At 42.8% G+C, this 16,380-nt stretch overlaps 1 long non-coding RNA gene across 1 annotated transcript in view; it reads left to right on the top strand.

The window, feature by feature from the left end:
* LOC129737253 (uncharacterized) overlaps window positions 1–12,949 on the top strand; it is a 229,998-nt gene extending 217,049 nt beyond the window's left edge. The window contains exon 12 of the long non-coding RNA XR_008734923.1: window positions 95–12,949. This is a non-coding gene — a long non-coding RNA (uncharacterized LOC129737253). The remainder of the gene's footprint in view (window positions 1–94) is intronic.
* Window positions 12,950–16,380: the final 3,431 nt, after the last annotated feature.

Below are 16,380 nucleotides of genomic sequence, written 5' to 3'. Positions count from 1 at the left end.
GGGTGAGATGAGAGAAAGAAAAGCATTCAGCATTTTCAATGAGATTATCACAAGTCATCTCCAGCACTTTTTTTTCCTTCACATTGGTTTACAGGAATGGTTATTTTAAAACTTAACCATCTTCAGGTTTGGGCTGTAAAGACGCTAGGCTCGATAGCTCCGGCAGAAAGGCCTGTGGGGCACCAGGGACAGCACGTGGGACATCATAGCAGTATCGCACACCAGAGCAAACCCAGCCTGGTGTGGTAGGAGCAGCATTTAAAGAGCACACGTTTCACCTCTGGATCCTATTGTTGAAAAATGAAAATAATTTGTGTCACCGACAGTTTAGTGGCGCAGTCACCTCTGGGAGTGGGAATGAACTCGACAGTTTAATTCTCTGTCTTTACGACAGTCGGCTGTAATTCTGCTAACTCCAATGGGTTCATGCTGGGAAGGGATTTCCCTTTCACAGGGTTCAGTGCATTGGTCACGTCTGAACACAGTTCTTTAAGATCACAACTCACAATACTATTAAGTCAAGCATCAATTGAGCCCTGCCTTCTCCCCCCACCCCAACTGGAAAGAAGTATTTCCATATATTGCGTGTATGAAATATACTTCTAGAAACTGATGGCAAAGTTGTGGCTCCCAAAATTCAGAAGAGTCTTACCACACATTGCTGTACAGCCAAAATTGCATCCCAAGAGTTTTTTCCTGGCCTTGTCTCAAAGGACATCTTTCAGACCTACTCTCTCCTGCTAACACTCACCTTTCCCATGCTAGAAATAAATTTGACAACGCTAACTTGATCTCCACCTGGCTGCCATCTCCTCCACACATCTGATCCTACCCCTGAACTCTATCCCTCTTGAAATAAAAGATGGCCACCACCCTGAGGACCAAGTGACCTGGAAACACTGCACAGAGATATATGAGCAATGGAGCAACTGTGCCAAAAGAAACTCACAAATCACATACTCCGGGCAATGGGACAACTGGCAGAAAGACAAAATAAAATGACTGCCTCTACCTCTCTCCAACTCCCTCAGCCGACACCACGACAGTCTGCTGCTGAAGCATATCTGCATCAGCTAAACCTGCTGTTTCTCTAACAAACCTCTTGCTACGGTTCTTCAAAGCAAGAGGAATTGGGCCAGCCAAGGTCAGGACGGTGCTGTGAGCCAGGAGAACCATTTCCTACCAGCTCAACAAATACCCAAGGACAGAGGAGCAGAAGCAGGCACAGGGGTAAGGGACAGATTCCAAGCAGCTGCCCTGCATGCACCTACCTGGCCACTCCCTTCCAGTAGCACGGCATGTTTGGAGAAGAAGCAATCACCGCAGCACCTGAAATAAAGACACAAATTCTCAGGCACAACAGCTGATACCCTATCATTCAAGTTGTCACAAACCACAGATGTCAACAGTATGATTTTTGCTGTCAATATCAATTTGGAAAGTGCCATTGATAAAGTGCCAGTACAGTTCAATAATGTTCGACTCCACAGACTGAATGTGCACTGAAATCCTTGCGGTTTTTTTCCCCATTTGTTTTAAACAGACTTTTCCGATAGACTCTATCTCTAGGGGCAGGCTAGGCAAGCGCAGTGGGCATCTGTGCCACATCAGCTCAGTGTCTCTTTGCTTTAGTGGGTTAGCAAAGAAGATTTTTTGATGCTACGAGCAGCGTCCCCCCTGTGTGAGTGATCAGCAGGGGCCACAGCATGCTTTTTGGATGGATTTACATCTCGTGGAGATGCCAAAGGGGAGGGAAGAAGTTTGACCTAAAAAGGTCAGTCTAGACCCTATCAGGATCCAAATGCAGACTCAGAACCAGGCTAGGACAATCTGGACCTGGTTTTGTGAGAAATACCTGTGAGTTTTTCAAAATGCAGCCACCTGGAAGATTCCCTTCTTCACTTTCAACTTGAAAAGAGAGATGGAGCAGTTAATGGGGGAAAAGAAAGGCCATGAAAATTATAAGCTCTGTAAAAAGTTTCTTTGCAAATAACAGTTTAACACTATGAAGTTAGTTTAAAATGGTTTCAAAGTCTAAAATTAGTTACATTTTAAACTAACAGCATATGCTTTTATTGTCTCTGATCTAAAATATAATCCCAGGAGGCTGTGAAAAGCATGCAAATTACAGAAAGCTAATTTGCTCCAACAGCGACACCTCCCATGTAGTTGGGAGGTCTATTAGACCTCGTGTACTCTCCATTATTTGCATATTAATAGCACCTGCTGAAATACTTTGGGATTTACTTTTCCTGCCAGCAGAGGGACAAAACAAACAAAGAATTTATATAAAATTCCCTTCATACAGATTTGATGAACAATAAACTATTTAGACAGCACTAAGAATGCCAAATTAGTGAGACATTGGGGTAGGATTGCAGATGGCATCTGTGATTTACAGAGAAACTGGACTGCAAGTTTGCTTAAAAAAAAAAAAATCACAAACCAAAAAAAAAACCAAACAACAAAAAAGCCCTCTCTGGAAAGCGCTGGGTAATTTGAAATCACTCAGTTGGCTCAAGTCTGAAGAATGGAAAAGTTTAACTAAAGAAATCCAGATACTGCAGCAAGAAAAAAAGAAAAATACAACAAAAAACCCCTACACATCCACAACCACTGAAATCAGAACCCCCCAAAGTGGACCTTGATTAAAAATCTACAAAACCCCAGGCTTTGATATTAGCCAGGCCTGCAAGGCCTAGTCTCCTGCACATAAAACAGAAAATAAATTAAAACCAGCTACAGCCTAAGATTTACTTAACAACCCAACTTCCAATCTCTGCTTATGACCACTGCTTCCCCTTCTGGCCCCCTAACTATAAAAAAAGGCCCCTTGTATATTCCTATAGCTCATCTTCTTCAGGGTAAGGGTGAAAGCAGTTTCTTTCCACAGTAGCAAATGGAAAAAGCTCACTTCTCTGTGCAAAGCTGAGCCAGACCCCGCAGGCGGGATGCATAACACATGCCTCTCTCTGCAGAGCGGACTCGGGAAGCTGACCAGGGAGGCCGGGGCATTCCCCAGCACCTCTTTTTCCAAACAGGCAACTGGTATTCCTAAAGAAGCACCAGCCATGTACTCGTATTCCCTTCAAGAGCTGCAAGGGGCCTATATTTCTCCCCACTTTTTAAACCCACTGCTTTGATTCTGATTATGCACCCTTTTTTAAATAGGCACTGAAAGGCCCACTAGAGTTATTTACTGCTGGTGTGCAGAATTTCTGTAGCATTTTAACTACCTTCATATTCCCAAATGAAGAAGGCAATTGACGTTAAGTTCAAATGACTAAATTGTTCTCCACATATTAAAAAAGTAGTGAAAGAGCTTTTCATGTAGGACAATGAAGCACGGAAAAGTAATGTTTTTAGCAGCCTGGCCAGTGCTCTGCTGGGAGGGTGAATCGAGAGTCTGTCCTGAGCAAGGGCAACCTTCAGCCGCCATCCTGGCAAAACCTGGCAGCCACCTTCCTCTGTGGCAGCAAAGCCCCCAACTCTGTCCCTGCGCACTGTGTGACTCCTGTGTGAGGGGGTGGAGAGAAGAAGGGACTGTTATCAGGAAATATATTATTATTGGCCTCTTCCCTCTTCAACCACAGGCAGAGCTCGGTATCTCTTTTGGCTCTGCACAGCCAAATGAGACCTATGAAAAACTTGCTTAGTGTCAATTGTGATTACCGAAGGAGGCAATCAAACACTACAGCAATGGGGACCCCTGAAATGCTACAGACAGGCAACTCCCACCATGGCTGTCAACAAATGCTAATTCTCATTAAGGTGTATGTAACTCTTAAATGCTGCAACAGTGGTAGCTATTAGTATTAGCTGGTAGCTAGTTAATAATAAGTAGTAGAACTAGTTAGCTGCAGGATGGCAAGCAGATGCAGATCAGAGAACTCAGCTCTGAGCTTATGATCACCATTGGTGATAGTATTCAGCATATTTTTGCATAGCCAAGAACCTCTAAATAGCTGGAAGGGAAACAGGTTACCAGAACGGTTCCTGGGAGGCTTCAGTGGCTCGGGGCATTGAGAAGCAAAGCTGTCTCTTTATGTTTAAGATACTAGCTCACAACTGTTAAGAACTGCGTGCTGCTATCATTCACATAGATTCAGTGCCCTGTAAAAATCGGTTTGCATCCCATTTCTAGAAGAGGAGGGCAGGATCCAGCTCCTCTAACTTTTTTGTGTCCAGCAATCAGTTACCTGCTGTGGGCTCGTCATGGATGCTGTGCTTCAGGGATGGCAAGAGCCAGCACGGCGCCTCGGTAGGGGAAGTGTCTCCACCAACAGAGATAAAGCCCAGCCTCAACAAGCAGGAGCTGGTGACCCAAAGTGTCTGCCCCAGTACAGCTTTTCCGGCTGGCACTTTGTGTTTCAGAGAGGCGAAGGCAAGTAGAAGCGTTCAGAGGGACCTGTGCTCTTCCAGTCCTATTACCTCTGGGGTATAGCATGGCAGAGAGACACGCACTGTTACTGCCTGCCAGGTACACAGGTAAAAACCTCCCGTGCTGCCACGCAGCACTGCCTCAGCCTTTTTGTAAAGTGTTCTTCCAATCACGGAGAGCCATGGATTTGTAATGACAGCGATAAAAACAATAATAAAAAACCCCACCCTGAAAAGCAAAACCCAGGCCATTACCTATTATAACAAATTGAATTGGATATTCCTTACCTGAAATTTCATGAGCAATTAGCAAACAGAATTATCCACAAATGCATGTATGCCCTATTATCCTCGTAGCGACTTCAGCAGCCACGACGTTACAAGCTCGCAGTTTGCTATCTAGCAGCTCTAGCCGCCTCCAAACCACAGCTTTTTCTTCTTTCTTTTTTTCAACATGAAGTTCATGGCAGCCAGTGTTCTACCACCTGCACACTGGGGGAGGAAAAAAACAAGGGGGAGAGGATCAATATGTACAGTATGTTTATATTCAGCAAGAGCATGTTGCAGAGTGGGGAGCTGTGATGTGTGTGTTTGCATTGTCTGTGAAAGGATCCTTAAGTGGCACTGCAGCTGGAAAAATAATGGAAGATCAGGGGACTGTCTTCAGTGACAAACTTTTATCTGGTAAGTTACAATTATATCGTAGGAAATGATACCTTAGACCACAACTAATTTGTGAATCCCAGGAAAGGCAGATCACTGATTCTTCATCAGGGCTGCAGAACCCGATCTATAAAAATTTGGGCCCCAGCAGGAGGTTGTGTGTAAGTGTGATTTACATTTCAATTCTTAGTCCACCACAACCTTTACATTTTCCTGCAGCACTATCACAAAGGAAATTTTTGTTCTCAGTGTGCTCAAGATACATATTAAAAAATAAAAAATCCTGGTACAATGGAAGTCAGTTGTTAATGGGAAAGAATGTGGCATTTATGCTCAAATTGTTTCACAAAACACCATTACATCAGAGTCTTTCATCATTTTACGGGGGACCTAGTCCCCCGACACCATCTTCAGGGACTTCATGTGGTGCTTGCCACTATCATTCCACTTGCACAGACACCCCAGCCCTTTCAATTTTTATCTGCTCAGAACCCAGAATATGTTACATTATTTAGTTTTTGTAAGAAGCTTTTCTGTATGAAGAATTCACAACAAATAAAAGCCATTTCCCTGAAAAAATGAGCTTGTGAGTGACGGTTAAGGGAATTTCGGGCAGACTCCCTTTACAGGAGGGGCAGCAGCTCTGCCATCCTTCCCGCTGACTGATGGCACAGGTCCAACTGATCCTACATGTAGCAGCCACCAGCACTGGCAACAATGGCACAAGGCTCACATATTTCTCCAAAAATCTTGATGGGTCAGACTACAAACCCTGTATATGTGCTGGAGATGAATTATTCACAGTAACAGGAGGGCTTCCCTGTGCCACCACTGAATCAGGGAGACAAGTTTGCAGAAAGGGGAAAAAAACCTACTCCTGACTCCTTTAGCCAAGGAAATGTTCCACGTCAAAAGCTCACAGCCTCTTAACCCAGTGTCAACAAAGACAGGTCTTCATGCCCTTCCTGTGTGTTTGTGAAGCCAACTGAGCCAAACTCTTTGAGAGGAAGCCAACGTGCAGAGCCGTCCACAGGCCATAGAAGATGATTATTAATGTGCTGGCAGAGCTCAGATGCCTCTCCTTGCCGCATATGGAGCCAGGTTTTGTCCTAAAGAGCTACATATGACCATGAATTCAAATTTACATTTATTTTGGCAGTTTGATACCTGTTTTCCTATGCACAGAATTTTATTGCCACTTATTCAGATATGGCTGAACTCAGCAACCCTTTCCGGTGACACGTTCCCCAGCTGATTGAATTTCCAGGCTCCAAAACTCAAAGCCCAAGTAAAGGGTGCAGGAGTTTGTCTACCACCAACAGGAGAACACCAAACATGTCCAAATGCGCTTCCAAGTTTCTTTCTGCTTTTGCTGTTACTGGGGTTGATAGGAGCTTCCTATTGACTTCAGCAGATACAGGCTTAATGAAGGACATTTTTTCTACCTATCTCATAAAGGCACTTTCCTTCCCTCACTCTAATTTGCCATGTTGGGACCCAGCGATTTGTTTTATTGCATAGTGATGCCTGCTGGCATTTGCAAGACTGCAGCACTTTCACCGTGAACTTTCATACAAGCTGCTCCCCTATGACAAATGGAAAGCAAATCTCCACACTGAAGGTTACGGCTCTTCTTGAAATGCTCTGACTAAAGTGTGTTGTTCCATAAGGAAGACGCCAAGCTTTGGAGAAGTTACCCCCATATTTGAGTACCTGTTTGGGGGGGTGGGGACGGGGGACAGGGGATGGGACGGAACACGGACTGGGGCTGATTCTGCAATATAACAAGACACTGACTCTCTGAGGCTTCTGACCTGGGACACCCCAAACAATCACTTGCTTTTCGAAATGTTTGTTTTCACTCCACTGAGTGTCTGAGTGCCCAACCAGAGTATTTCAGACTGAAAAAGAAGTCTGGTCCTGAACTTCCTGCTAAAAATAAAAACCTTTATACAAATGAAGGATAAATAACTTTTCTTTTATTTAAGGACACTTCCTTGTTAAGAGCGCAGAAAGCAGTCAGAAGTACAGATCTTACCAACTGCTCTTCAACTTAACATCTCTGGCATTCAAAACATACAACTTCTGTGTTTGTACTACATTTCCCTAACAGCTTATATCGAGGCCAAACAGACAGCATTCTGCAAAGGTCTTCTAAAATAAGCTGATTTAAAAGAGCAAGGTCAATGCCCAACATATGTCAGATTCTGTGAGTAGAAATCAAAGAGTTAGGAGCAAATGGAGTATGTCAGAACTCAGTGGTTTTCCATGCCAGGCTCCTTCACCAAGTTCACGTTTCTGCTGCCAAAAACAGTAACAATCCCATCATATGAGCTTCAGCTTTGGAAAAGTGTCTACAGAAAACCTCAGTGTCTGTACGTAGGCTACTTAGCTCGATATATGAGACTAACACATAGATAAATGTGTTTATCTGGACTTGCTGTTTATTGTCTCTACAACTATATTTTTCTTTTAATGGGACACATGCTGACTCCATGCCTTAGCCCTAGGCTCTATTAAAATCAGATTAAAAGCATTAGTAATGTAGTTAATTTAGTTTATAATATGCCTATCAAGAAAAAAGAGAACATCAAAATAGAAAATTTTATATATATAAAGGATTTAAGATTTTTTTTTAAAATATTCTGCTCCATTTTTTATTTTTGAAAAAAAAGGGCATTTTTAAAAAAATAGAAAAGGAAAACTTTTTCCTCTGTTCAGGTAAAGTAACTCTGTCTGGTCTTTTAAAACATGTCTTGCAGAATGATATTTGTGATTTCAATTAAAATATGCTATTGTCACTTTAGCCTCCCTCTTTGGTATTTTAAATTGATCCTAATGGCTTTGCCTTAAGTGATTTGCGTCCCATAGTGAATCCCTGTCACTTACAGCACCTCCCACTATTGCCCTCCCGAATAATCACTACCAGATAATCACTTCTTCCCCCTTCTTCCAACGTTATTGCTCGCTTCCCCTCTGACTCTGCATGCTCGTGCAGTCTGCAAAGTATTTGCTCTTTAACATCTTTAACATATGGCTTGTTGCTCTGGCACACAACAGTCAGGGATTTTAAAGCAGGATAAAAGCTGCATGAAAAAGGCCAAACCAATGGCTCTACAGGTAGGCTTGTATCTCTGCATGGCCTGTTTTTCCAGGCGGCAAACCGGAGAGTGAGGAAAGGAAAAGCAAGAGAGGAGTGGGCACCATACTCATAGTTTAGGGGCTGGCAGGTGCTTGTGCAGCCCAGGTCCACTTGCTGCTTTCTAACAGCCCTGTGAGATGGAGACCGTCTGAGGTGAACCTGTTTAGGATTGCAAGATTTCCATTGCAGACTTTCCACTGAAAAGATGCCGTCAGCCCCTAAAAGGCTTTGGTTGAAAGCTAAGAGCAGAGCTGCCCTCGGGCCCTGCGTGCTCCTTCAGTGATCCCTCACCCCCCCTGGTACCCACATAAGGACGCACACAGAACCGCGAGCTTTCTCCTTCTGAGAGGAGGATCCTTTCTCCTTTGCCTTTCATGGATCTCATTATTAATTGAAGAATCATTTGGTTTGCATAATTGTCCTCTGCCATACGTAATTCCAACCTTTCTCTTTAAATTGGCTTATTAAACTAAATACAGTCTTTTGTTTTTGTGACTCCATCTATCAAAGCTTCTAGATGGACAGTCAGTGCGATGTGAAGGAAAACCCCCAAACTAATAATATTAGGAAGCACCTCTTCATGTACATTTATGAGATCTACCACCAGGTGACTCCATTCTAAAATATCTGTATTTTCATAAAACAAAATGCTTTATTTCCTACACCCTGAACATGATTATGATGCCCCCCTCCATAAGATGTAACACTGAAAAAAACAGTGTTAAATGAACAGCACTCTTACTTAACATATGAACTATTTCTCTTTGAATAGCACATGAAATTGTTTTAGAGACAGGGATTTCCAGAACAGCCTGATCTGTTCCTGTCTAATCAGACCTGATTAATTCAAATCAAACTGCAAACCTCAGTTTTATTTTGCTTTAAAAACTCTAGATCAACAACAAATCAGCAGTATGTAGATATCACAGAGGCAGTTAACACAGAGAGCCTACAGACACAGAGTCTCGTAGAGTCAAATGGATATGATTAAACATTGGGAATCATTTATTAATATTTTATATATTCAAATATATACAGAGCAGGTAGGACCAGTTAGAGGGATACCCTTTCACAGGGGACTTTATTATATTTATGCCTAAGAACAGGAGATCCAGCTCAGGTGTCAAAGGGTGTTTCTTCAAAATATAGAAAAATTATTAACAAATAATAAGGTTATGTGGGAGGGTTTGTAGCACCGAAGTGCACTAAAGCATGCAATGATCTACACAGGTAATCAAAGTGTTCCTGTGATACTGAGCACAGCAGAATAAATAAAATAAGATAAAATAAAATAAAACAATCTTGCAAATGCAAGATTGCAAATGCAAAATAGGTAGCCATACAAGAAGTATTTCAGAGATTTACTGAGTCATTATTTCTGTGGAATGTGTACCCAGAGAGACTCTCAGCCCTGACCAGTTTAATCCACGTCAGACCAGGAAGACACAGGGTCAGGAGGCTGAATGTGGATGTGGGCACTTGGCACAGCTGTTTTCCTTAGGTGCAATACACTTGTCACTAGTGGTGGCACTTTGCATTTGCTGTATGGCAGCATATGTGCTTGCCACATTTGGGACCCATTATATCTCTTTACCCTGCAGCCACTTCCCTTCCCTTCTCGTTAGCTGCATGTCCGTATAATCTTCCATAGTCTTTGGCTACATTGCAATGCCAGTGCTTTGCCTCCTCTGCTTGCTCTACTGACTAGACATACTGCCTGCACTCTTCGCAAGCTTCACAAATTACAACCATCTGTAGATGGGGCAGACTGTTTATATATATTACCAAATTTGTACATATATGCACATGCATATACATACAGACATGTTCTACAAGAAAGCATAGCTACTCCATCATTGAAACACTTACGTGTTCAGAAATACTTTTGCTACCAGGAAGAGCACACACAGAAAAAGAAAAGTTGAAGAATAGCTGAAGAAATCTTTCAAAGCATAGTGTAAGCCCAAACTAAAAGCTAAGGTGAAAAAAGGGAGGGGATGGACTATACGTTCACATTTCAGCCTCTGCAATTTAAATCATAGTTACTGCAATAGCACAGACGAATTAGTATATGTTGATATATTGGCTTGCAAATAAAACAGTATCTGACTGCATGTCCAAAAGAGGTAGTTAAATGTTTCCGCTTGCTTTGTACAGACAGTTGCACAGCCAGGACTGACCGCAGGACTCATTCTTGCTCAGTGTTGGGTCACTGCATACGACAACAACAGTTAAGAAGAAATTTGGTTGATGTCTCATTTTGAGGGGCTGCACTGCCAGCCTCCTAACTTCAAATACACAGTGTTTCTTACCAGGATGCTGGGACACTGGTTCAGAAGAAAAAAGTCCCTGGTCTGGAGAGATGAGCTTGCCCAGGCAAGTTCCCAGCTAAGCGGTGCTCAGGCCCAGCAGAGGCTCTTTCTCGGGCTCCCCAGAGGTGTAGGTGTGCAGCCAACAAAGAACCATTGAGCTTCAGATAAAAGAGCTTTGCACACTCTTAAAGAACATTAAAAATGTAGCAGCCTCTGATTCACAGTTTTGTAAATATAACTATGTTTTTGATGGCCGGTATTCAGATAAGGCCAGACCTCCTTGTCTCCCTCCGAACCAGAGCAACCCAGGGTTTGGGAGCTTCATGCCTGGATGCATAGACGTGAGCCAGCCCGGTGGAGAGGCCCCATGGGAAATGCAGATCCCTATTCAGCTTTTTCTTTCCACAAATATGAGCAAGTTTAAAAACTAAATGATAAACTCATGATAAACCTCCAACCTCCAAACTATAATTAAACTGAGTTCTTAAAAAAACCCAAACTACTACTTAGCTTTGGTCTGTTTCTGTTATCATTAAATTTATAAGTATTTTCTGAAAATCTCATCCCAAGGAAGCAATCACAAAACCCCATTAGGGTTATTTTTACACAATGGTGAGGACACAGAGTTACCTTCCTGAAGTAGCTCCTGTCTAGCTACAGTGACACAGGCAAACCTTGATCTGCATGTGCTATATGCCAGGCCTGCTGTTTTTAAATGCTACTGAAAGGCAGCAGTTGGGAAAATGATGTTACAGCCATGGCCTACACGGGCTGTCATCTCAGGGAGCGCCATTTCTCTCGGCAGCTGCTCTCAGCAGCTATATCCCTCACCTGACAATTGCCTTGTTCAGCAACAGGTCAGGCCAGCAAAACCCTTCGCTTACTTTCAGCCTCCCCAGGTAACTGGGAGGGAGTGCGAATCACCTCTGGCTTTCTCTGCAGCCCCCATTACATTAATGAATGGCTTTATATAAAAAATTGCTGCTGACAACTAAATCCTTTCATAAGTTGTGATGCTTTTGGACCTGTCCCTCCATTTTCCCACCCTCTCTTACACAGATACAGGGAGAAGGCTTAGGAAGGCCAAAAAATCAGGGGAATTTTGGCCTTTTCTTTGAAGTGACCATTTGTGAAGCACGGGAAATTGGTTTGTTCACTTTGGGATGCACAGTTTTGAGGCAGTTGACTGGAGAGAGAGAGAGAGCATCCGCAGATCAACAAGAGACAGTTTTTCATCGGTACCCTCTAACACAAGTGACATGAAGGAAAAATCATAGCTGGGGCAGGAGAGGTGAGAGACTGGAAAATGCCTGTCCATTTTAATGTAAACAGTTACAATATGCACATACATTTCATGCCATCTCACTGCCCTTATGTCAGGAACGTTAAGTAGGTAAGAGGCCCCTGGCTAAGCACCGAGAAGTCCACAGCTTACAGCAACGCTCCCCAAGTACAGCCTGTGGGCCTGAGAAGCTTTTGTACGCAACATGTAATGGCCTTTTTAATTGTGGTCATCCTTGACAGAGCAGCTGATGGACAGCATTACAGTGGTGACAAGGTACCTGGCAGCCGTGCAGGTCCCACTCGAGGGGGAATTAGGTGACGCTGCTGAGCTTTCCTCCCTGTGCTTTGCACATGCGAAGCATGTTGCGTTCCATCTTCTGAACAGAAAGGTTCTGCATTTTGGGTGAATTTTGTTCAGTAGCCCCCCAGCCATGTCATTAAGGTGCCCTTCAGGAATAAAACTTGGAAACCTCCTTGCTGAGGAGCTTGGAACTAAAGATACAACCTGTAATCTGGGTCGAGGTTTTATCAGCATCAAGATCAGAAGGGAAAAAGCACTTGTATGTGAATGGCCAACTCAACTGCTTGGAGAAAGGAGTTGATTCATGCTGCCAATATTGGCTCTTACACAGATAATAAACTAGACTGGCCTTTTTCCTGACATCACACTTCAATCAAAAACTTTCTCACAAAATGTCACTTTCAAAGTTGCAGCTTTAAAAAAAAAAAAAAAGTCTTTATAAAAAATTCATGGCCACAATGATCTGATAATGCAGCTTTCTGATACCAGCAGATGTTTTGTCTAACATGTTCCCTGAAGCTGTACTCTGTGCCTTCATATCTTTCATTTCCAGTTGCTATCTGCTGACTGTGGGATGTCATGTACGTACCCTATAGCGATGCACAGCAATTCGCATCTAACACCGCCGTGCGTAATGAGCTTCACAAGATGCTTGTCGCAATAACTCCGCACTTCCCCAACCATATGGAACACAACACTCCAAAGCCCACAGACACTTTTTTTTATTACAGTTCAGATCCTTAAAACATAATCTGTGTGATGTCTAGTGAATGTACGTGAAGAGCTGCTGAAAACAAAGTTAACACTTGTTCACATCATCTGTTACAAATGTCCAATTTGGGACAATAAATTTCCTCGGAACCTGTTCTTTTGCTGACTCGTTGCTTTATCTTTTTTCTCTTTCTCTCACGTCGTTTTTTTTATGAACTATGCATATGTATTAAATGGGATTTGTTGTCCCTAGATACCAATTTGCATAAAGTGCAAGCCATCATTGGTTGGAGAGAAGCAAATTACTTCTCCAGCAAGATCACACTTCTTTTTTTTCTTTTTCTTTTTTTTTTTTTTTTAATTTTAACAAACCGCAGGCAGAGGCTGTTAACAGCACTTAGCCAGATATGCAAAGTATCACTTTTCTCAAAAGCAGTTTGATCAATGAGAAAAAAAAAGAAAAGGAAAAAAAAAAAAAAAGAAGAAGGGGAAGGTATTATTCAGTTAAGTACAATGCAGAAATGACCCAAGACTGAAGCAGCTAACCCAGCCATTCACCTGTAACTCAAGCTGCCTGATTCTCAGTAAAATACAATTCAAGTATGGCTTAGCACTCAGGACACAAAGCAAAACAGCTCCACTGAGCAGAGCCTCCCAGAATCACCGTCCCTCCTTCCAAGTGTCCTCAGTGTGTTTCCAGAAGTCCCAAGTGTGCTTGTTACTTTTACGTGTTGTTCAGCTCCCTTGCAGAAGCCTTGCTTGCTCATTCACATCCCCACACATTTACTCACGTTGGGCACATTCTGATGGACTGTATAAATACTGGCTTGAAAGAGCTTTACAAGTGCAGGGAGGCCCTCCTCTGCCCTCCCCTGATTTTACTGGCTCCCTGGCACCAGAGGTGCTCTGCAGGATGGCAGCTGCCATCCTAGCAGGCTTTGGACAATTACAGTCTCCCTTTTTTCCTTATGTTCCTCATTGCGCACACCTGTGACATGCTGGCAAGAGCCTCGGCTATAACAATATGACAGATTCCCAGATTCAGAGCTAGCCCTGTATGAGCCCTCTACATCCGAAAGGAGGAAAGACAGAGGAGGGAAAAATTACAGTGAGGGGATTTTAGAAATACTTCAAGAAACAGATTATGAAGCAAACGTGTGATGCACAGGATGATGTACAAACTCACCAGCCCACTACTAAAAGGATTTGCAAGCCATGAGCCAGGCTCAGTTGAAGTATGGGATATTAAATTCACTAAAGGGAACAAATTAACAAGGACAGTGAGCTGCAAAATTTCCAACTAAGTCTGAACTTCTTAAGAATTTAGTGCTGGGGCATTGCTTGGGGTGCTGGGGAGAAGAGGTCCTCCCTAAACATAATATTTTATTCTGTTGAGCTCTCTGAAAATGACTGCAGGATCTGTCTCTCACTAAATGTTTACTCAGAAGTTAATCCCAAATCCATGAATATCGTGTGCTTGGATTATTTTACCTCTGAATTTAATGGACAGATGATACTCTCTTAAGAATGGTTTCTAAGATCACACAGAACATCAGTAACTCTTTGCAGACATAGGGCAGTTTTGCCACGGTGATGACTAGATGCTGAGGTGCCTTTCAGGGAGTTGTGCATGCCAGAAGAACAAGCTAGGACCCAGCGTGTGTAAATTCTCAAGAGACAGTCTGTATTTCCTTGTTACCTTCAGCATCTATCCAAAGATACACAAATACCCACAGATTTTATACTGTGTGATGATTTGAAAGTGGAAAAAATAGTTTCCGTCTGCAGAAATATTGGCAACTTCTTGCAGCTTTTGCAAAAAGGCAAAAATTTCACACATCTCTTATTAACGTATGCTGCTTTGTTTCCGTATTTATATTTGTCACATTTAAAAGGAATAAAATAGAATTTAAAAGAAGATCCTCACTCCCAAATGATCACAACAGCACAAAGAAGTCATGCAAAGATTATAACAAAAACTCACAAGAGGGAATTAAGCACCAGCTTTGAAAATGGGGCTTTTTGGTAACCAAGGGGACTGTCACTGTTAACCAACAAAATCACCATAGGACCATGTGAAATCACGTTTGGGACACTTACCCTCCAATGGAGAAGAGCACATGGACCTTGTCGCTCCGCTCTAAATTTGCTGTCTTAAAAGGCAGGAAGGATCAACAACTTTCTCTCTCAGGCTTCTCTTGCTTGAAAACCCTGGCACACTCAACTGGCAGTTCAAAAAGGCAGCGGCTAGGTGCCTCCGTACAGGTGCACCTGCTGCCCGATTCCTCTGGAGACAGGCGTAGCCAAAGAACTATATTGCTAAAGCTTAGCCGAACGCAGCGTACGAGACCCAACTGTACGGCAGGCACTAGATAACATGCAATCATGGCCTCCTACTGCAGCAAATTCTACATAAACCCAGGCCTTTGAAAGAATTAGTAAAAAAAACAAAACATGTTTTTCTCATTCCTTATCTGTACCTACTCCATTTTACCTAAGGCTTGCTATTAGCTCAGCTGGTGATGTCACTTACTTCACTGGAACCTGTTATCATGAAAGATTTCTCACAGGATTTTCTATTTTGTTGGCTTTGCGCTTTGTGCACTGTTGTATTTCATTCCGTTAGATAAAGGGTTAAGTAAATCACGTTCTACCCATATAGACTAAGTTATACTCCCTGTGGGTTGCTGGCTTCCTATTGGCTAGAACGATGACCTTGGAAACAGACAAAAATGATGCATTGTTGCAATAAATATTATAGCTTGCACCTGTTTCTAATTAAGTCTGCCAAACAATTTCAGAGATACTGAAGAGAGAAATGTGTTGGCTTTTAATCGGGTGTTCTTTGCTGTTTGATCTGGATTGTTAAGCCCCCCACATGACCTCGCCTTCTTGGCTCTTGTTTTTGTTTTGCTTTCTGGACTTTTAGAAAGCGCTAGCTTGAAAGAAGTCTTCTCAAAGAGGAACATCTCTGCTTAAAATCACTTATAACTAAACCCCTGAAAACTGATGGATTACACTAAGGCTCGAAGTAGTTTATAGCAGGATGCCTCAGAAATCTCCAGTATGGTTTCTCGGTTTCATACGTCTGTTGTGGTCTCCTTTTCCTTCATCTCCTCCTCTTCCGCCTCCTTCTCTCTTCAGAGCTTAAAACCAGCTCCATCTATTAGCAGGCAGGATCAGGCTGACCAGGAAGCTGGGTTGGTTTTTTTTGCAACGGGACTTCAACATGCCAGGGAAATAGCTCAGGGAAGATTTTCCTGCTAAATTCACCAAAGATATGCAAATGGAGCAGTGGCCACCTTCATATTTCACAGTTAACGATATCTTGGGAAAATTCTGGCAGCTGGTGCCTATCAGAGCAGTTGCTTTAGGGCAGGTATAGATCGAGGAAGAGAACACTGAAGGCTTCACAGACAGGTTGTGGTTTGCAGTTCAGCATCATGCTTTTGACTCACTATATTGTTTCTCAAGTTCATCTCCCACTGAAAGTGCTTCTTGGTGAAGCGAGCGTTTTGTTACTTGGACATCTACCTATCCAAGCTACGCACACTTTGCATAGATTTAACACCTGCTCTGTGATCTAG

The sequence above is a fragment of the Falco cherrug genome, chromosome 13 (assembly GCF_023634085.1).
Source record: "Falco cherrug isolate bFalChe1 chromosome 13, bFalChe1.pri, whole genome shotgun sequence".
In the NCBI taxonomy this organism is placed as follows: Eukaryota; Metazoa; Chordata; class Aves; order Falconiformes; family Falconidae; genus Falco; species Falco cherrug.
Note: the sequence above shows the minus strand (reverse complement) of the source record. Positions and strands in the feature narration are given on the sequence as shown.